The 19,957-nt window shown below is 69.5% G+C and overlaps 1 long non-coding RNA gene across 1 annotated transcript; it reads right to left on the reverse strand.

Annotated features, from left to right (window-relative positions):
• Nucleotides 1–17,717: 17,717 nt before the first annotated feature.
• LOC137849047 (uncharacterized) lies at nt 17,718–18,507 on the reverse strand. The gene is made up of 3 exons (XR_011091650.1): nt 18,387–18,507; nt 17,900–17,951; nt 17,718–17,816 (listed from the first exon to the last, which is right to left on the reverse strand). It is a non-coding gene; the product is annotated as an uncharacterized lncRNA (long non-coding RNA).
• Nucleotides 18,508–19,957: the final 1,450 nt, after the last annotated feature.

Genomic DNA, 19,957 nt, shown 5'->3' on the forward strand with positions numbered 1-19,957 from the left:
GGGCGCCCTCGGGCGTCACCGGGCATGAGCTCCCCTCGGCCGCCTGCAGTACTCGTTTTCCACCAGCAGGTGGCGGCAGAGGGGCGCCCTCGGGCGTCACCGGGCATGAGCTCCCCTCGGCCGCCTGCAGTACTCGTTTTCCACCAGCAGGTGGCGGCAGAGGGGCGCCCTCAAGCGTCACCGGGCATGAGCTCCACTCGGCCGCCTGCAGTACCCCTTTTCCACCAGCAGGTGGTGGCAGAGGGGCGGCCTCGGGCGTCACCGGGCATGAGCTCCCCTCAGCCGCCTGCAGTACCCCTTTTCCACCAGCAGGTGGCGGAAGAGGGGCGCCCTCGGGCGGCAACAGACATGAGCTCCCCTCGGCCGCCTGCAGTACCCCTTTTCCACCAGCAGGTGGCGGCAGAGGGGCGCCCTCGGGCGTCACCGGGCATGAGCTCCCCTCGGCCGCCTGCAGTACCCCTTTTCCACCAGCGGGTGGCGGCAGAGGGGCGCCCTCGGGCGTCACCGGGCATGAGCTCCCCTCGGCCGCCTGCAGTACCCCTTTTCCACCAGCAGGTGGCGGCAGAGGGGCGCCCTCGGCCGGCACCGGGCATGAGCTCCCCACGGCCGCCTGCAGTACTCGTTTTCCACCAGCAGGTGGCGGCAGAGGGGCGCCCTCGGGAGGCACCGGGCATGAGCTCCCCTCGGCCGCCTGCAGTACCCCTTTTCCACCAGCAGGTGGCGGTAGAGGGATCGCCCTCGGGCGTCACCGGGCATGAGCTCCCCTCGGCCGCCTGCAGTACCCCTTTTCCACCAGCAGGTGGCGGCAGAGGGGCGCCCTCGGGCGTCACCGGGCATGAGCTCCCCTCGGCCGCCTGCAGTACTCGTTTTCCACCAGCAGGTGGCGGCAGAGGGGCGCCCTCGGGCGTCACCGGGCATGAGCTCCCCTCGGCCGCCTGCAGTACCCCTTTTCCACCAGCAGCTGGCGGCAGAGGGGCGCCCTCGGGCGTCACCGGGCATGAGCTCCCCTCGGCCGCCTGCAGTACCCCTTTTCCACCAGCGGGTGGTGGCAGAGGGGCGCCCTCGGGCGTCACCGGGCATGAGCTCCCCTCGGCCGCCTGCAGTACCCCTTTTCCACCAGCAGGTGGCGGCAGAGGGGCGCCTTCGGGCGTCACCGGGCATGAGCTCCCCTCGGCCGCCTGCAGTACCACTTTTCCGCCAGCAGGTGGCGGCAGAGTGGCGCCCTAGGGCGGCAACAGGCATGAGCTCCCCTCGGCCGCCTGCAGTACCCCTTTTCCACCAGCAGGTGGCGGCAGAGGGGCGCCCTCGGGCGTCACCGGGCATGAGCTCCCCTCGGCCGCCTGCAGTACCCCTTTTCCACCAGCAGGTGGCGGCAGAGGGGCGCCCTCGGGCGTCACCGGGCATGAGCTCCCCTCGGCCGCCTGCAGTACCCCTTTTCCACCAGCAGGTGGCGGCAGAGGGGTGCCTTCGGGCGTCACCGGGCATGAGCTCCCCTCGGCCGCCTGCAGTACCCCTTTTCCACCAGCAGGTGGCGGCAGAGGGGCGCCCTCGGGCGTCACCGGGCATGAGCTCCCCTCGGCCGCCTGCAGTACTCGTTTTCCACCAGCAGGTGGCGGCAGAGGGGCGCCCTCGGGCGTCACCGGGCATGAGCTCCCCTCGGCCGCCTGCAGTACCCCTTTTCCACCAGCGGGTGGTGGCAGAGGGGCGCCCTCGGGCGGCACCGGGCATGAGCTCCCCTCGGCCGCCTGCAGTACCCCTTTTCCACCAGCAGGTGGCGGCAGAGGGGCGCCCTCGGGCGGCAACAGGCATGAGCTCCCCTCGGCCGCCTGCAGTACCCCTTTTCCACCAGCAGGTGGCGGCAGAGGGGTGCCTTCGGGCGTCACCGGGCATGAGCTCCCCTCGGCCGCCTGCAGTACCCCTTTTCCACCAGCAGGTGGCGGCAGAGGGGCGCCCTCGGGCGTCACCGGGCATGAGCTCCCCTCGGCCGCCTGCAGTACTCGTTTTCCACCAGCAGGTGGCGGCAGAGGGGCGCCCTCAAGCGTCACCGGGCATGAGCTCCACTCGGCCGCCTGCAGTACCCCTTTTCCACCAGCAGGTGGTGGCAGAGGGGCGGCCTCGGGCGTCACCGGGCATGAGCTCCCCTCAGCCGCCTGCAGTACCCCTTTTCCACCAGCAGGTGGCGGAAGAGGGGCGCCCTCGGGCGGCAACAGACATGAGCTCCCCTCGGCCGCCTGCAGTACCCCTTTTCCACCAGCAGGTGGCGGCAGAGGGGCGCCCTCGGGCGTCACCGGGCATGAGCTCCCCTCGGCCGCCTGCAGTACCCCTTTTCCACCAGCGGGTGGCGGCAGAGGGGCGCCCTCGGGCGTCACCGGGCATGAGCTCCCCTCGGCCGCCTGCAGTACCCCTTTTCCACCAGCAGGTGGCGGCAGAGGGGCGCCCTCGGCCGGCACCGGGCATGAGCTCCCCACGGCCGCCTGCAGTACTCGTTTTCCACCAGCAGGTGGCGGCAGAGGGGCGCCCTCGGGCGTCACCGGGCATGAGCTCCCCTCGGCCGCCTGCAGTACCCCTTTTCCACCAGCAGGTGGCGGTAGAGGTATCGCCCTCGGGCGTCACCGGGCATGAGCTCCCCTCGGCCCCCTGCAGTACCCCTTTTCCACCAGCAGGTGGCGGCAGAGGGGCGCCCTCGGGCGTCACCGGGCATGAGCTCCCCTCGGCCGCCTGCAGTACTCGTTTTCCACCAGCAGGTGGCGGCAGAGGGGCGCCCTCGGGCGTCACCGGGCATGAGCTCCCCTCGGCCGCCTGCAGTACCCCTTTTCCACCAGCAGCTGGCGGCAGAGGGGCGCCCTCGGGCGTCACCGGGCATGAGCTCCCCTCGGCCGCCTGCAGTACTCGTTTTCCACCAGCAGGTGGCGGCAGAGGGGCGCCCTCGGGCGTCACCGGGCATGAGCTCCCCTCGGCCGCCTGCAGTACCCCTTTTCCACCAGCAGGTGGCGGCAGAGGGGCGCCTTCGGGCGTCACCGGGCATGAGCTCCCCTCGGCCGCCTGCAGTACCCCTTTTCCGCCAGCAGGTGGCGGCAGAGTGGCGCCCTAGGGCGGTAACAGGCATGAGCTCCCCTCGGCCGCCTGCAGTACCCCTTTTCCACCAGCAGGTGGCGGCAGAGGGGCGCCCTCGGGCGTCACCGGGCATGAGCTCCCCTCGGCCGCCTGCAGTACCCCTTTTCCACCAGCAGGTGGCGGCAGAGGGGCGCCCTCGGGCGTCACCGGGCATGAGCTCCCCTCGGCCGCCTGCAGTACCCCTTTTCCACCAGCAGGTGGCGGCAGAGGGGTGCCTTCGGGCGTCACCGGGCATGAGCTCCCCTCGGCCGCCTGCAGTACCCCTTTTCCACCAGCAGGTGGCGGCAGAGGGGCGCCCTCGGGCGTCACCGGGCATGAGCTCCCCTCGGCCGCCTGCAGTACCCCTTTTCCACCAGCAGGTGGCGGCAGAGGGGTGCCTTCGGGCGTCACCGGGCATGAGCTCCCCTCGGCCGCCTGCAGTACCCCTTTTCCACCAGCAGGTGGCGGCAGAGGGGCGCCTTCGGGCGTCACCGGGCATGAGCTCCCCTCGGCCGCCTGCAGTACTCGTTTTCCACCAGCAGGTGGCGGCAGAGGGGCGCCCTCGGGCGTCACCGGGCATGAGCTCCCCTCGGCCGCCTGCAGTACCCCTTTTCCACCAGCAGGTGGCGGCAGAGGGGCGCCCTCGGGCGTCACCGGGCATGAGCTCCCCTCGGCCGCCTGCAGTACCCCTTTTCCACCAGCAGGTGGCGGCAGAGGGGCGCCCTCGGGCGTCACCGGGCATGAGCTCCCCTCGGCCGCCTGCAGTACCCCTTTTCCACCAGCAGGTGGCGGCAGAGGGGCGCCCTCGGGCGTCACCGGGCATGAGCTCCCCTCGGCCGCCTGCAGTACCCCTTTTCCACCAGCAGGTGGCGGCAGAGGGGCGCCCTCGGGCGGCACCGGGCATGAGCTCCCCTCGGCCGCCTGCAGTACCCCTTTTCCACCAACAGGTGGCGGAAGAGGGGCGCCCTCGGGCGTCACCGGGCATGAGCTCCCCTCGGCCGCCTGCAGTACCCCTTTTCCACCAGCAGGTGGTGGCAGAGGGGCGCCCTCGGGCGGCACCGGGCATGAGCTTTCCACGGCCGCCTGCAGTACTCGTTTTCCACCAGCGGGTGGCGGCAGAGGGGCGCCCTCGGGCGTCACCGGGCATGAGCTCCCCTCGGCCGCCAGCAGTACCCCTTTTCCACCAGCAGGTGGCGGCAGAGGGGCGCCCTCAAGCGTCACCGGGCATGAGCTCCACTCGGCCGCCTGCAGTACCCCTTTTCAACAAGAAGGTGGTGGCAGAGGGGCGCCCTCGGGCGTCACCGGGCATGAGCTCCCCTCGGCCGCCTGCAGTACTCGTTTTCCACCAGCAGGTGGCGGCAGAGGGGCGCCCTCGGGCGGCAACAGGCATGAGCTCCCCTCGGCCGCCTGCAGTACCCCTTTTCCACCAGCAGGTGGCGGCAGAGGGGCGCCTTCGGGCGTCACCGGGCATGAGCTCCCCTCGGCCGCCTGCAGTACCCCTTTTCCACCAGCGGGTGGCGGCAGAGGGGCGCCCTCGGGCGTCACCGGGCATGAGCTCCCCTCGGCCGCCTGCAGTACCCCTTTTCCACCAGCAGGTGGCGGCAGAGGGGCGCCCTCGGCCGGCACCGGGCATGAGCTCCCCACGGCCGCCTGCAGTACTCGTTTTCCACCAGCAGGTGGCGGCAGAGGGGCGCCCTCGGGCGTCACCGGGCATGAGCTCCCCTCGGCCGCCTGCAGTACCCCTTTTCCACCAGCAGGTGGCGGTAGAGGGATCGCCCTCGGGCGTCACCGGGCATGAGCTCCCCTCGGCCGCCTGCAGTACCCCTTTTCTACCAGCAGGTGGCGGCAGAGGGGCGCCCTCGGGCGTCACCGGGCATGAGCTCCCCTCGGCCGCCTGCAGTACTCGTTTTCCACCAGCAGGTGGCGGCAGAGGGGCGCCCTCGGGCGTCACCGGGCATGAGCTCCCCTCGGCCGCCTGCAGTACCCCTTTTCCACCAGCAGGTGGCGGCTGAGGGGCGCCCTCGGGCGTCACCGGGCATGAGCTCCCCTCGGCCGCCTGCAGTACCCCTTTTCCACCAGCAGGTGGCGGCAGAGGGGCGCCCTCGGGCGTCACCGGGCATGAGCTCCCCTCGGCCGCCTGCAGTACCCCTTTTCCACCAGCAGGTGGTGGCAGAGGGGCACCTTCGGGCGTCACCGGGCATGAGCTCCCCTCGGCCGCCTGCAGTACCCCTTTTCCACCAGCAGGTGGCGGCAGAGGGGCGCCCTCGGGCGTCACCGGGCATGAGCTCCCCTCGGCCGCCTGCAGTACCCCTTTTCCACCAGCAGGTGGCGGCAGAGGGGCGCCCTCAAGCGTCACCGGGCATGAGCTCCACTCGGCCGCTTGCAGTACCCCTTTTCCACCAGCAGGTGGTGGCAGAGGGGCGCCCTCGGGCGGCACCGGGCATGAGCTCCCCTCGGCCGCCTGCAGTACCCCTTTTCCACCAGCAGGTGGCGGCAGAGGGGCGCCCTCGGGCGTCATTGGGCATGAGCTCCCCTCGGCCGCCTGCAGTACCCCTTTTCCACCAGCAGGTGGCGGCAGAGGGGCGCCTTCGGGCGTCACCGGGCATGAGCTCCCCTCGGCCGCCTGCAGTACCCCTTTTCCACCAGCAGGTGGCGGTAGAGGGGCGCCCTCGGGCGTCACCGGGCAGGAGCTCCCCTCAGCGGCCTGCAGTACCCCTTTTCCACCAGCAGGTGGCGGCAGAGGGGCACCTTCGGGCGTCACCGGGCATGAGCTCCCCTCGGCCGCCTGCAGTACTCGTTTTCCACCAGCAGGTGGCGGCAGAGGGGCGCCCTCGGGCGTCACCGGGCATGAGCTCCCCTCGGCCGCCTGCAGTATCCCTTTTCCACCAGCAGGTGGCGGCAGAGGGGCGCCCTCGGGCGTCACCGGGCATGAGCTCCCCTCGGCCGCCTGCAGTACTCGTTTTCCACCAGCAGGTGGCGGCAGAGGGGCGCCCTCGGGCGTCACCGGGCATGAGCTCCCCTCGGCCGCCTGCAGTACCCATTTTCCACCAGCAGGTGGCGGCAGAGGGGCGCCCACGGGCGTCTCCGGGCATGAGCTCCCCTCGGCCGCCTGCAGTACCCCTTTTCCACCAGCAGGTGGCGGCAGAGGGGCGCACTCGGGCGTCACAGGGCATGAGCCCCCCTCGGCCGCCTGCAGTACTCGTTTTCCACCAGCAGGTGGCGGCAGAGGGGCGCCCTCGGGCGTCACCAGGCATGAGCTCCCCTCGGCCGCCTGCAGTACCCCTTTTCCACCAGCAGGTGGCGGCAGAGGGGCGCCCTCGGGCGTCACCGGGCATGAGCTCCCCTCGGCCGCCTGCAGTACCCCTTTTCCACCAGCAGGTGGCGGCAGAGGGGCGCCCTCGGGCGGCACCGGGCATAAGCTCCCCACGGCCGCCTGCAGTACTCGTTTTCAACCAGCAGGTGGCGGCAGAGGGGCGCCCTCGGGCGTCACCAGGCATGAGCTCCCCTCGGCCGCCTGCAGTACCCCCTTTCCACCAGCAGGTGGCGGCAGAGGGGCGCCCTCGGGCGTCACCGGGCATGAGCTCCCCTCGGCCGCCTGCAGTACCCCTTTTCCACCAGCAGGTGGCGGCAGAGGGGCGCCCTCGGGCGTCACCGGGCATGAGCTCCCCACGGCCGCCTGCAGTACTCGTTTTCCACCAGCAGGTGGCGGCAGAGGGGCGCCCTCGGGCGTCACCGGGCATGAGCTCCCCACGGCCGCCTGCAGTACCCCTTTTCCACCAGCAGGTGGCGGCAGAGGGGCGCCCTCGGGCGTCACCGGGCATGAGCTCCCCTCGGCCGCCTGCAGTACCCCTTTTCCACCAGCAGGTGGCGGCAGAGGGGCGCCCTCGGGCGTCACCGGGCATGAGCTCCCCTCGGCCGCCTGCAGTACCCCTTTTCCACCAGCAGGTGGCGGCAGAGGGGCGCCCTCGGGCGTCACCGGGCATGAGCTCCCCTCGGCCGCCTGCAGTACCCCTTTTCCACCAGCAGGTGGCGGCAGAGGGGCGCCCTCGGGCGTCACCGGGCATGAGCTCCCCTCGGCCGCCTGCAGTACCCCTTTTCCACCAGCAGGTGGCGGCAGAGGGGCGCCCTCGGGCGTCACCGGGCATGAGCTCCCCTCGGCCGCCTGCAGTACCCCTTTTCCACCAGCAGGTGGCGGCAGAGGGGCGCCCTCGGGCGTCACCGGGCATGAGCTCCCCTCGGCCGCCTGCAGTACCCCTTTTCCACCAGCAGGTGGCGGCAGAGGGGCGCCCTCGGGCGTCACCGGGCATGAGCTCCCCTCGGCCGCCTGCAGTACCCCTTTTCCACCAGCAGGTGGCGGCAGAGGGGCGCCCTCGGGCGTCACCGGGCATGAGCTCCCCTCGGCCGCCTGCAGTACCCCTTTTCCACCAGCAGGTGGCGGCAGAGGGGCGCCCTCGGGCGTCACCGGGCATGAGCTCCCCTCGGCCGCCTGCAGTACCCCTTTTCCACCAGCAGGTGGCGGCAGAGGGGCGCCCTCGGGCGTCACCGGGCATGAGCTCCCCTCGGCCGCCTGCAGTACCCCTTTTCCACCAGCAGGTGGCGGCAGAGGGGCGCCCTCGGACGTCACCGGGCATGAGCTCCCCTCGGCCGCCTGCAGTACCCCTTTTCCACCAGCAGGTGGCGGCAGAGGAGCGCCCTCGGGCGTCACCGGGCATGAGCTCCCCTCGGCCGCCTGCAGTACCCCTTTTCCACCAGCAGGTGGCGGCAGAGGGGCGCCCTCGGGCGTCACCGGGCATGAGCTCCCCTCGGCCGCCTGCAGTACCCCTTTTCCACCAGCAGGTGGCAGCAGAGGAACGCCCTCAGGCGTCACCGGGCATGAGCTCCCTTCGGCCGCCTGCAGTACCCCTTTTCCACCAGCAGGTGGCGGCAGAGGGGCGCCCTCGGGCGTCACCGGGCATGAGCTCCCCTCGGCCGCCTGCAGTACCCCTTTTCCACCAGCAGGTGGCGGCAGAGGGGCGCCCTCGGGCGTCACCGGGCATGAGCTCCCCTCGGCCGCCTGCAGTACTCGTTTTCCACCAGCAGGTGGCGGCAGAGGGGCGCCCTCGGGCGTCACCGGGCATGAGCTCCCCTCGGCCGCCTGCAGTACCCCTTTTCCACCAGCAGGTGGCGGCAGAGGGGCGCCCTCGGGCGTCACCGGGCATGAGCTCCCCTCGGCTGCCTGCAGTACCCCTTTTCCACCAGCAGGTTTCGGCAGAGGGGCGCCCTCGGGCGTCACCGGGCATGAGCTCCCCTCGGCCGCCTGCAGTACCCCTTTTCCACCAGCAGGTGGCGGCAGAGGGGCGCCCTCGGGCGTCACCGGGCATGAGCTCCCCTCGGCCGCCTGCAGTACCCCTTTTCCACCAGCAGGTGGCGGCAGAGGGGCGCCCTCGGGCGTCACCGGGCATGAGCTCCCCTCGGTCGCCTGCAGTACCCCTTTTCCACCAGCAGGTGGCGGCAGAGGGGCGCCCTCGGGCGTCACCGGGCATGAGCTCCCCTCGGCCGCCTGCAGTACCCCTTTTCCACCAGCAGGTGGCGGCAGAGGGGCGCCCTCGGGCGTCACCGGGCATGAGCTCCCCTCGGCCGCCTGCAGTACCCCTTTTCCACCAGCAGGTGGCGGCAGAGGGGCGCCCTCGGGCGTCACCGGGCATGAGCTCCCCTCGGCCGCCTGCAGTACCCCTTTTCCACCAGCAGGTGGCGGCAGAGGGGCGCCCTCGGGCGTCACCGGGCATGAGCTCCCCTCGGCCGCCTGCAGTACCCCTTTTCCACCAGCAGGTGGCGGCAGAGAGGCGCCCTCGGGCGTCACCGGGCATGAGCTCCCCTCGGCCGCCTGCAGTACCCCTTTTCCACCAGCAGGTGGCGGCAGAGGGGCGCCCTCGGGCGTCACCGGGCATGAGCTCCCCTCGGCCGCCTGCAGTACCCCTTTTCCACCAGCAGGTGGCGGCAGAGGGGCGCCCTCGGGCGTCACCGGGCATGAGCTCCCCTCGGCCGCCTGCAGTACCCCTTTTCCACCAGCAGGTGGCGGCAGAGGGGCCCCTTCGGGCGTCACCGGGCATGAGCTCCCCTCGGCCGCCTGCAGTACCCCTTTTCCACCAGCAGCTGGCGGCAGAGGGGCGCCCTCGGGCGTCACCGGGCATGAGCTCCCCTCGGCCGCCTGCAGTACCCCTTTTCCACCAGCAGGTGGCGGCAGAGGGGCGCCCTCAGGCGTCACCGGGCATGAGCTCCCCTCGGCCGCCTGCAGTACCACTTTTCCACCAGCAGGTGGCAGCAGAGGGGCGCCCTCGAGCGTCACCGGGCATGAGCTCCCCTCGGCCGCCTGCAGTACCCCTTTTCCACCAGCAGGTGGCGGCAGAGGGGCGCCCTCGGGCGTCACCACGCATGAGTTCCCCTCGGCCACCTGCAGTACCCCTTTTCCACCAGCAGGTGGCGGCAGAGGGGCGCCCTCGGGCGTCACCGGGCATGAGCTCCCCTCGGCCGCCTGCAGTACCCCTTTTCCACCAGCAGGTGGCGGCAGAGGGGCGCCCTCGGGCGTCACCGGGCATGAGCTCCCCTCGGCCGCCTGCAGTACCCCTTTTCCACCAGCAGGTGGCGGCAGAGGGGCGCCCTCGGGCGTCACCGGGCATGAGCTCCCCTCGGCCGCCTGCAGTACCCCTTTTCCATCAGCAGGTGGCGGCAGAGGGGCGCCCTCGGGCGTCACCGGGCATGAGCTCCCCTCGGCCGCCTGCAGTACCCCTTTTCCACCAGCAGGTGGCGGCAGAGGGGCGCCCTCGGGCGTCACCGGGCATGAGCTCCCCTCGGCCGCCTGCAGTACCCCTTTTCCACCAGCAGGTGGCGGCAGAGGGGCGCCCTCGGGCGTCACCGGGCATGAGCTCCCCTCGGCCGCCTGCAGTACCCCTTTTCCACCAGCAGGTGGCGGCAGAGGGGCGCCCTCGGGCGTCACCGGGCATGAGCTCCCCTCGGCCGCCTGCAGTACCCCTTTTCCACCAGCAGGTGGCGGCAGAGGGGCGCCCTCGGGCGTCACCGGGCATGACCTCCCCTCGGCCGCCTGCAGTACTCGTTTTCCACCAGCAGGTGGCGGCAGAGGGGCGCCCTCGGGCGTCACCGGGCATGAGCTCCCCTCGGCCGCCTGCAGTACCCCTTTTCCACCAGCAGGTGGCGGCAAAGGGGCGCCCTCGGGCGTCACCGGGCATGAGCTCCCCTCGGCCGCCTGCAGTACCCCTTTTCCACCAGCAGGTTTCGGCAGAGGGGCGCCCTCGGGCGTCACCGGGCATGAGCTCCCCTCGGCCGCCTGCAGTACCCCTTTTCCACCAGCAGGTGGCGGCAGAGGGGCGCCCTCGGGCGTCACCGGGCATGAGCTCCCCTCGGCCGCCTGCAGTACCCCTTTTCCACCAGCAGGTGGCGGCAGAGGGTAGCCCTCGGGCGTCACCGGGCATGAGCTCCCCTCGGCCGCCTGCAGTACCCCTTTTCCACCAGCAGGTGGCGGCAGAGGGGCGCCCTCGGGCGTCACCGGGCATGAGCTCCCCTCGGCCGCCTGCAGTACCCCTTTTCCACCAGCAGGTGGCGGCAGAGGAACGCCCTCAGGCGTCACCGGGCATGAGCTCCCCTCGGCCGCCTGCAGTACCCCTTTTCCACCAGCAGGTGGCGGCAGAGGGGCGCCCTCGGGCGTCACCGGGCATGAGCTCCCCTCGGCCGCCTGCAGTACCCCTTTTCCACCAGCAGGTGGCGGCAGAGGGGCGCCCTCGGACTTCACAAGGCATGAGCTCCCCTCGGCCGCCTGCAGTACTCGTTTTCCACCAGCAGGTGGCTACAGAGGGGCGCCCTCGGGCGTCACCGAGCATGAGCTCCCCTCGGCCGCCTGCAGTACCCCTTTTCCACCAGCAGGTGGCGGCAGAGGGGCGCCTTCGGGCGTCACCGGGCATGAGCTCCCCTCGGCCGCCTGCAGTACTCGTTTTCCACCAGCAGGTGGCGGCAGAGGGGCGCCCTCGGGCGTCACCGGGCATGAGCTCCCCTCGGCCGCCTGCAGTACCCCTTTTCCACCAGCAGGTGGCGGCAGAGGGGCGCCCTCGGGCGTCACCGGGCATGAGCTCCCCTCGGCCGCCTGCAGTACCCCTTTTCCACCAGCAGGTGGCGGCAGAGGGGCGCCCTCGGGCGTCACCGGGCATGAGCTCCCCTCGGCCGCCTGCAGTACTCGTTTTCCACCAGCAGGTGGCGGCATAGGGGCGCCTTCGGGCGTCACTGGGCATGAGCTCCCCTCGGCCGCCTGCAGTACCCCTTTTCCACCAGCAGGTGGCGGCAGAGGGGCGCCCTCGGGCGTCACCGGGCATGAGCTCCCCTCGGCCGCCTGCAGTACCCCTTTTCCACCAGCAGGTGGCGGCAGAGGGGCGCCCTCGGGCGTCACCGGGCATGAGCTCCCCTCAGCCGCCTGCAGTACCCCTTTTCCACCAGCAGGTGGCGGCAGAGGGGCACCCTCGGGCGTCACCGGGCATGAACTCCCCTCGGCCGCCTGCAGTACCCCTTTTCCACCAGCAGGTGGCGGCAGAGGGGCGCCCTCGGGCGTCACCGGGCATGAGCTCCCCTCGGCCGCCTGCAGTACCCCTTTTCCACCAGCAGCTGGCGGCAGAGGGGCGCCCTCGGGCGTCACCGGGCATGAGCTCCCCTCGGCCGCCTGCAGTACCCCTTTTCCACCAGCAGGTGGCGGCAGAGGGGCGCCCTCGGGCGTCACCGGGCATGAGCTCCCCTCGGCCGCCTGCAGTACCCCTTTTCCACCAGCAGCTGGCGGCAGAGGGGCGCCCTCGGGCGTCACCGGGCATGAGCTCCCCTCGGCCGCCTGCAGTACTCGTTTTCCACCAGCAGGTGGCGGCAGAGGGGCGCCCTCGGGCGTCACCGGGCATGAGCTCCCCTCGGCCGCCTGCAGTACCCCTTTTCCACCAGCAGGTGGCGGCAGAGGAACGCCCTCGGGCGTCACCGGGCATGAGCTCCCCTCGGCCGCCTGCAGTACCCCTTTTCCACCAGCAGGTGGCGGCAGAGGGGCGCCCTCGGGCGTCACCGGGCATGAGCTCCCCTCGGCCGCCTGCAGTACCCCTTTTCCACCAGCAGGTGGCGGCAGAGGGGCGCCCTCAGACGTCACCAGGCATGAGCTCCCCTCGGCCGCCTGCAGTACTCGTTTTCCACCAGCAGGTGGCTACAGAGGGGCGCCCTCGGGCGTCACCGAGCATGAGCTTCCCTCGGCCGCCTGCAGTACCCCTTTTCCACCAGCAGGTGGCGGCAGAGGGGCGCCCTCGGGCGTCACCGGGCATGAGCTCCCCTCGGCCGCCTGCAGTACCCCTTTTCCACCAGCAGGTGGCGGCAGAGGGGCGCCCTCGGGCGTCACCGGGCATGAGCTCCCCTCGGCCGCCTGCAGTACCCCTTTTCCACCAGCAGGTGGCGGCAGAGGGGCGCCCTCGGGCGTCACCGGGCATGAGCTCCCCTCGGCCGCCTGCAGTACCCCTTTTCCACCAGCAGGTGGCGGCAGAGGAACGCCCTCAGGCGTCACCGGGCATGATCTCCCCTCGGCCGCCTGCAGTACCCCTTTTCCACCAGCAGGTGGCGGCAGAGGGGCGCCCTCGTACTTCACCAGGCATGAGCTCCCCTCGGCCGCCTGCAGTACTCGTTTTCCACCAGCAGGTGGCTACAGAGGGGCGCCCTCGGGCGTCACCGAGCATGAGCTCCCCTCGACCGCCTGCAGTACCCCTTTTCCACCAGCAGGTGGCGGCAGAGGGGCGCCTTCGGGCGTCACCGGGCATGAGCTCCCCTCGGCCGCCTGCAGTACTCGTTTTCCACCAGCAGGTGGCGGCAGAGGGGCGCCCTCGGGCGTCACCGGGCATGAGCTCCCCTCGGCCGCCTGCAGTACCCCTTTTCCACCAGCAGGTGGCGGCAGAGGGGCGCCCTCGGGCGTCACCGGGCATGAGCTCCCCTCGGCCGCCTGCAGTACCCCTTTTCCACCAGCAGGTGGCGGCAGAGGGGCGCCCTCGGGCGTCACCGGGCATGAGCTCCCCTCGGCCGCCTGCAGTACCCCTTTTCCACCAGCAGGTGGCGGCAGAGGGGCGCCCTCGGGCGTCACCGGGCATGAGCTCCCCTCGGCCGCCTGCAGTACCCCTTTTCGACCAGCAGCTGGCGGCAGAGGGGCGCCCTCGGGCGTCACCGGGCATGAGCTCCCCTCGGCCGCCTGCAGTACTCGTTTTCCACCAGCAGGTGGCGGCAGAGGGGCGCCCTCGGGCGTCACCGGGCATGAGCTCCCCTCGGCCGCCTGCAGTACCCCTTTTCCACCAGCAGGTGGCGGCAGAGGGGCGCCCTCAGGCGTCACCGGGCATGAGCTCCCCTCGGCCGCCTGCAGTACCCCTTTTCCACCAGCAGGTGGCGGCAGAGGGGCGCCCTCGGGCGTCACCGGGCATGAGCTCCCCTCGGCCGCCTGCAGTACCCCTTTTCCACCAGCAGGTGGCGGCAGAGGGGCGCCCTCGGGCGTCACCGGGCATGAGCTCCCCTCGGCCGCCTGCAGTACCCCTTTTCCACCAGCAGGTGGCGGCAGAGGGGCGCCCTCGGGCGTCACCGGGCATGAGCTCCCCTCGGCCGCCTGCAGTACTCCTTCTCCACCAGCAGGTGGTGGCAGAGGGGCGTCCTCGGGAGTCACCGGGCATGAGCTCCCCTCGGCCGCCTGCAGTACCCCTTTTCCACCAGCAGGTGGCGGCAGAGGGGCGCCCTCGGGCGTCACCGGGCATTTGCTCCCCTCGGCCGCCTGCAGTACTCGTTTTCCACCAGCAGGTGGCGGCAGAGGGGCGCCCTCGGGCGTCACCGGGCATGAGCTCCCCTCGGCCGCCTGCAGTACCCCTTTTCCACCAGCAGGTGGCGGCAGAGGGGCGCCCTCGGGCGTCACCGGGCATGAGCTCCCCTCGGCCGCCTGCAGTACCCCTTTTCCACCAGCAGGTGGCGGCAGAGGGGCGCCCTCGGGCGGCACCGGGCATGAGCTCCCCTCGGCCGCCTGCAGTACCCCTTTTCCACCAGCAGGTGGCGGCAGAGGGGCGCCCTCGGGCGTCACCGGGCATGAGCTCCCCTCGGCCGCCTGCAGTACCCCTTTTCCACCAGCAGGTGGCGGCAGAGGGGCGCCCTCGGGCGTCACCGGGCATGAGCTCCCCTCGGCCACCTGCAGTACCCCTTTTCCACCAGCAAGTGGCGGCAGAGGGGCGCCCTCGGGCGTCACCGGGCATGAGCTCCCCTCGGCCGCCTGCAGTACCCCTTTTCCACCAGCAGGTGGCGGCAGAGGGGCGCCCTCGGGCGTCACCGGGCATGAGCTCCACTCGGCCGCCTGCAGTACCCCTTTTCCACCAGCAGGTGGCGGCAGAGGGGCGCCCTCGGGCGTCACCAGGCATGAGCTCCCCTCGGCCGCCTGCAGTACCCCTTTTCCACCAGCAGGTGGCGGCAGAGGGGCGCCCTCGGGCGTCACCAGGCATGAGCTCCCCTCGGCCACCTGCAGTACCCCTTTTCCACCAGCAGGTGGCGGCAGAGGGGCGCCCTCGGGCGTCACCGGGCATGAGCTCCCCTCGGCCGCCTGCAGTACCCCTTTTCCACCAGCAGGTGGCGGCAGAGGGGCGCCCTCGGGCGTCACCGGGCATGAGCTCCCCTCGGCCGCCTGCAGTACCCCTTTTCCACCAGCAGGTGGCGGCAGAGGGGCGCCCTCGGACTTCACCAGGCATGAGCTCCCCTCGGCCGCCTGCAGTACTCGTTTTCCACCAGCAGGTGGCTACAGAGGGGCGCCCTCGGGCGTCACCGAGCATGAGCTCCCCTCGGCCGCCTGCAGTACCCCTTTTCCACCAGCAGGTGGCGGCAGAGGGGCGCCTTCGGGCGTCACCGGGCATGAGCTCCCCTCGGCCGCCTGCAGTACTCGTTTTCCACCAGCAGGTGGCGGCAGAGGGGCGCCCTCGGGCGTCACCGGGCATGAGCTCCCCTCGGCCGCCTGCAGTACCCCTTTTCCACCAGCAGGTGGCGGCAGAGGGGCGCCCTCGGGCGTCACCGGGCATGAGCTCCCCTCGGCCGCCTGCAGTACCCCTTTTCCACCAGCAGGTGGCGGCAGAGGGGCGCCCTCGGGCGTCACCGGGCATGAGCTCCCCTCGGCCGCCTGCAGTACCCCTTTTCCACCAGCAGGTGGCGGCAGAGGGGCGCCCTCGGGCGTCACCGGGCATGAGCTCCCCTCGGCCGCCTGCAGTACCCCTTTTCCACCAGCAGGTGGCGGCAGAGGGGCGCCCTCGGGCGTCACCGGGCATGAGCTCCCCTCGGCCGCCTGCAGTACCCCTTTTCCACCAGCAGGTGGCGGCAGAGGGGCGCCCTCGGGCGTCACCGGGCATGAGCTCCCCTCGGCCGCCTGCAGTACCCCTTTTCCACCAGTAGGTGGCGGCAGAGGGGCGCCCTCGGGCGTCACCGGGCATGAGCTCCCCTCGGCCGCCTGCAGTACCCCTTTTCCACCAGCAGGTGGCGGCAGAGGGTCGCCCTCGGGCGTCACCGGGCATGAGCTCCCCTCGGCCGCCTGCAGTACCCCTTTTCCACCAGCAGGTGGCGGCAGAGGGGCGCCCTCGGGCGTCACCGGGCATGAGCTCCCCTCGGCCGCCTGCAGTACCCCTTTTCCACCAGCAGGTGGCGGCAGAGGGGCGCCCTCGGGCGTCACCGGGCATGAGCTCCCCTCAGCCGCCTGCAGTACCCCTTTTCCACCAGCAGGTGGCGGCAGAGGGGCACCCTCGGGCGTCACCGGGAATGAACTCCCCTCGGCCGCCTGCAGTACCCCTTTTCCACCAGCAGGTGGCGGCAGAGGGGCGCCCTCGGGCGTCACCGGGCATGAGCTCCCCTCGGCCGCCTGCAGTACTTGTTTTCCACCAGAGGTGGCGGCAGAGGGGCGCCCTCGGGCGTCACCGGGCATGAGCTCCCCTCGGCCGCCTGCAGTACCCCTTTTCCACCAGCAGGTGGCGGCAGAGGGGCGCCCTCGGGCGTCACCGGGCATGAGCTCCCCTCGGCCACCTGCAGTACCCCTTTTCGACCAGCAGCTGGCGGCAGAGGGGCGCCCTCGGGCGTCACCGGGCATGAGCTCCCCTCGGCCGCCTGCAGTACCCCTTTTCCACCAGCAGGTGGCGGCAGAGGAACGCCCTCGGGCGTCACCGGGCATGAGCTCCCCTCGGCCGCCTGCAGTACCCCTTTTCCACCAGCAGGTGGCGGCAGAGGGGCGCCCTCGGGCGTCACCGGGCATGAGCTCCCCTCGGCCGCCTGCAGTACCCCTTTTCCACCAGCAGGTGGCGGCAGAGGGGCGCCCTCAGACGTCACCAGGCATGAGCTCCCCTCGGCCGCCTGCAGTACTCGTTTTCCACCAGCAGGTGGCTACAGAGGGGCGCCCTCGGGCGTCACCGAGCATGAGCTCCCCTCGGCCGCCTGCAGTACCCCTTTTCCACCAGCAGGTGGCGGCAGAGGGGCGCCCTCGGGCGTCACCGGGCATGAGCTCCCCTCGGCCGCCTGCAGTACTCGTTTTCCACCAGCAGGTGGCGGCAGAGGGGCGCCCTCGGGCGTCACCGGGCATGAGCTCCCCTCGGCCGCCTGCAGTACCCCTTTTCCACCAGCAGGTGGCGGCAGAGGGGCGCCCTCGGGCGTCACCGGGCATGAGCTCCCCTCGGCCGCCTGCAGTACCCCTTTTCCACCAGCAGGTGGCGGCAGAGGGGCGCCCTCGGGCGTCACCGGGCATGAGCTCCCCTCGGCCGCCTGCAGTACCCCTTTTCCACCAGCAGGTGGCGGCAGAGGGGCGCCCTCAGACGTCACCAGGCATGAGCTCCCCTCGGCCGCCTGCAGTACCCCTTTTCCACCAGCAGGTGGCGGCAGAGGGGCGCCCTCGGGCGTCACCGGGCATGAGCTCCCCTCGGCCGCCTGCAGTACCCCTTTTTCCACCAGCAGGTGGCGGCAGAGGGGCACCCTCGGGCGTCACCGGGCATGAGCTCCCCCCGGGCGCCTGCAGTACCCCTTTTCCACCAGCAGGGGGCGGCCTATCCCTAACCCTAACCTAACCCGAACCCCAACTCCAACCCCAACCCTAACCCTAATGGCGTCCCCCCGACAACCTCACCCTGCACATATGGTTCCCCCCTCATTTTGGTTACCCCCCGGTGCGCCCCGCAAATGCGTCCCCCCGGCAACCGCACCCCGCACACTTTGTTCCCCCCTCATTTTGGTTCCCCCCCCCGGTGCGCCCCGCTAAAGTGTCCCCCCAGAACCCGCACCCCGCACATTTGGTTCCCCCCTTCTTTTGGTTCCCCCCGGTGCTCCCCGCAAATTTGTCCCCCCGGAACCTGAACCCCGCACACTTGGTTCCCCCCTCATTTTGGTTCCCCCCCCCGGTGCGCCCCGCAAGTGTGTCCCCCCGGAACCCGCACCCCAGACATATGGTTCCCCCCTCATTTTGGTTCCCCCACCCGGTGCACCCCGCATATGCGTCCCCCCGGCAAACGCACCCCGCACACTTGGTTCCCTCCTCATTTTGGTCCCCCCCCCCCTTGGGGTCCCCCCAAGCCCCATGGACCCCCCCCTCTTGGCGCCCCCACCCCCGTCCTACCCGTGCCCGCAGCAGCCGCTCACGCTCCGCCAGCGCCTCCCGCACCCGACGCTGCATCTCGGCCAGGTGGAGGCAAGCGCTGGGGGGGGGAATAAATTGGGGGGGGTCAATTTGGGGGGGGTCTGGGGGCGCATTTAGGGGGCGGAGGGGACTGGTTCTCACCTATAGAACTCGGCGTCGAGCCCCCCCGGGGGCAGCTGCAGGGCCAGGATGCCTGGGGGGGTGCGGGGGGGGACATGTCAGCACCCCCCAGACCGAAACCCCAAAACCGCTGCCGTTGACCCAAAACCGCCGCCGTTGACCCCAAGGTGGCCACTGGTGACACCGGTAGGGCCACCGGGCGCCCCGCGGGCCACTGGGAGCGGAAGACGGGCATGAAGCTGCTGGTGGACGGCGGCCACGCTAAAATGCTAGGTCAGCCGCGGGTTGGGGCTCTGGGGGGGGCACCCCATAGGGTCACAACCCCCCCAAAACCCCCCGGCCCCATAGAGACCCCCCCCCAGCCACACAGATCCCACCCCAAACCCTGTAGGTGCTCCCCCAAACCCTACAGGCACCTTCTCCAGATGTTCCCCACAACCTCCCAGCCCCACAAGTACCCCCCCCTTGGCCCCATACAGCCCCCCCCGGCCCCATATGGCCCCCCCACCTTGCAGGCCGCCCGCCCGTGGTCGTAGTACACCTCCTCTATGGCCTGGAAGTAGAGGACGCCCTTCAGCTTCGTCTCCTCCTTGTCTGGGGGGGGGCAGAGATAGGGGGGTCACCCCATGGAACCACCTAATCCCCGACCACCCAACCCTGACCCCCCAACCCCCCAACCCTATCGGACCTAACCCTAACCCCCCAACCCCCGACCCCCCAACCCTAACCCCCTAACCCTAACAGATATAACCCCCACCTTAACCCCCGACCCCCTTACCCCCCAACCCCCACCCGGCATGCTCTGGGCACCAAACATGGCCTCCCGGAAGCCCAGTGCCAGAAAACTACGCCTACCAGCATTCCCCAGGCAGCTGGCTTGACCAATCACAGGCCCAGTGTTCGAGAAATACATTTACCAGCACTCACTGGAACCCAAGCACTTACTGCCCTTTCAAAATAGACTCAAGCCCTAACACTAAAAAACTTCGAAACCCCTACAGGCCTAATCCAAACTGTTTACCACACTAAACCCCTGAAGTCCTATGCCTAAAAGCCCTTAGGACACTTAGGACGCTCAAAACCCAAACCCAAAACAATAGGATTCTCAAAGCCCTAAACAACAAGATTAGGACGCTTAAAGCCGTAACCCCAAAATTAAGATGCTCAAAACACAAAGCCAACCCAAAACACTAGGATGCTCAAAACCCTTACTCAAAACATCAGGACGCTCAAAACTCTAACCCAAAAATTAAGATGCTTAACACCCAAAGCCCTAACACAAAACATTAGGACGCTCAACACTGTAACCCAAAAAATTAGGACGCTCGAAACTCTAACCCTGGAGAACCTAACCTGAAAAAAAAAAAAAAAAAAAAGGATCTTAACACACTAACCCTAAATAACTGACCAAAAATAAAACCCTAGGACCCTAACCCTAAAAAACATAGCGACACTCCATCCCAAAAAGAACTCTAAAACCCTAACACGCTAACCCTGAAACCCTTAAAACCCTGTTAAAACTCCAACCCAGTTATACACCAGTTACCTCCCTTAAAGGATATAGAGGAGCTCTCTCAGATACGGCAGTCCTACTTCTCATGAATGCATCCTTTAGGTGAGGAGGGGGAGAAGTAAAGCAAAGAACAACTCACGGGTTGAGATCAGGATAATTTAATTAAATGGAAATAATTATAATAATTAAAGACTACCATGAACTAAACAATTTAACTAAGGGGAAATAAAAAGGGAAAGGGGAAAAGGGAAAATAAAAAGAAGGGACGAAAACAAACAAACAAAATAAATGACAGCTATATGGAAGTGCAGAGGAAAGAAATTGCTCTCTACTTCCCACAAATGAGCGATGATTGACCACGTCCTTGATGCAAGGCCTCAACGCACGCAGCCGGTGTTCGAGAGGAGGACCGACGTCTTCTCAACGAGAGCCCACCCCTCCCCTCTTCTTCCTGTTTCCACCTTTTATTGCTGAGTGTGACATCCCATGGTATGGAATATCCCTTTGATTGGTTTAGGTCAGCTGCCCTAGTGATGTTTCTCTCCTCGCTTTTTGCCCATCCCCTA

The sequence above is a fragment of the Anas acuta genome, unplaced genomic scaffold (assembly GCF_963932015.1).
Source record: "Anas acuta unplaced genomic scaffold, bAnaAcu1.1 SCAFFOLD_213, whole genome shotgun sequence".
Classification (NCBI taxonomy): domain Eukaryota; kingdom Metazoa; phylum Chordata; class Aves; order Anseriformes; family Anatidae; genus Anas; species Anas acuta.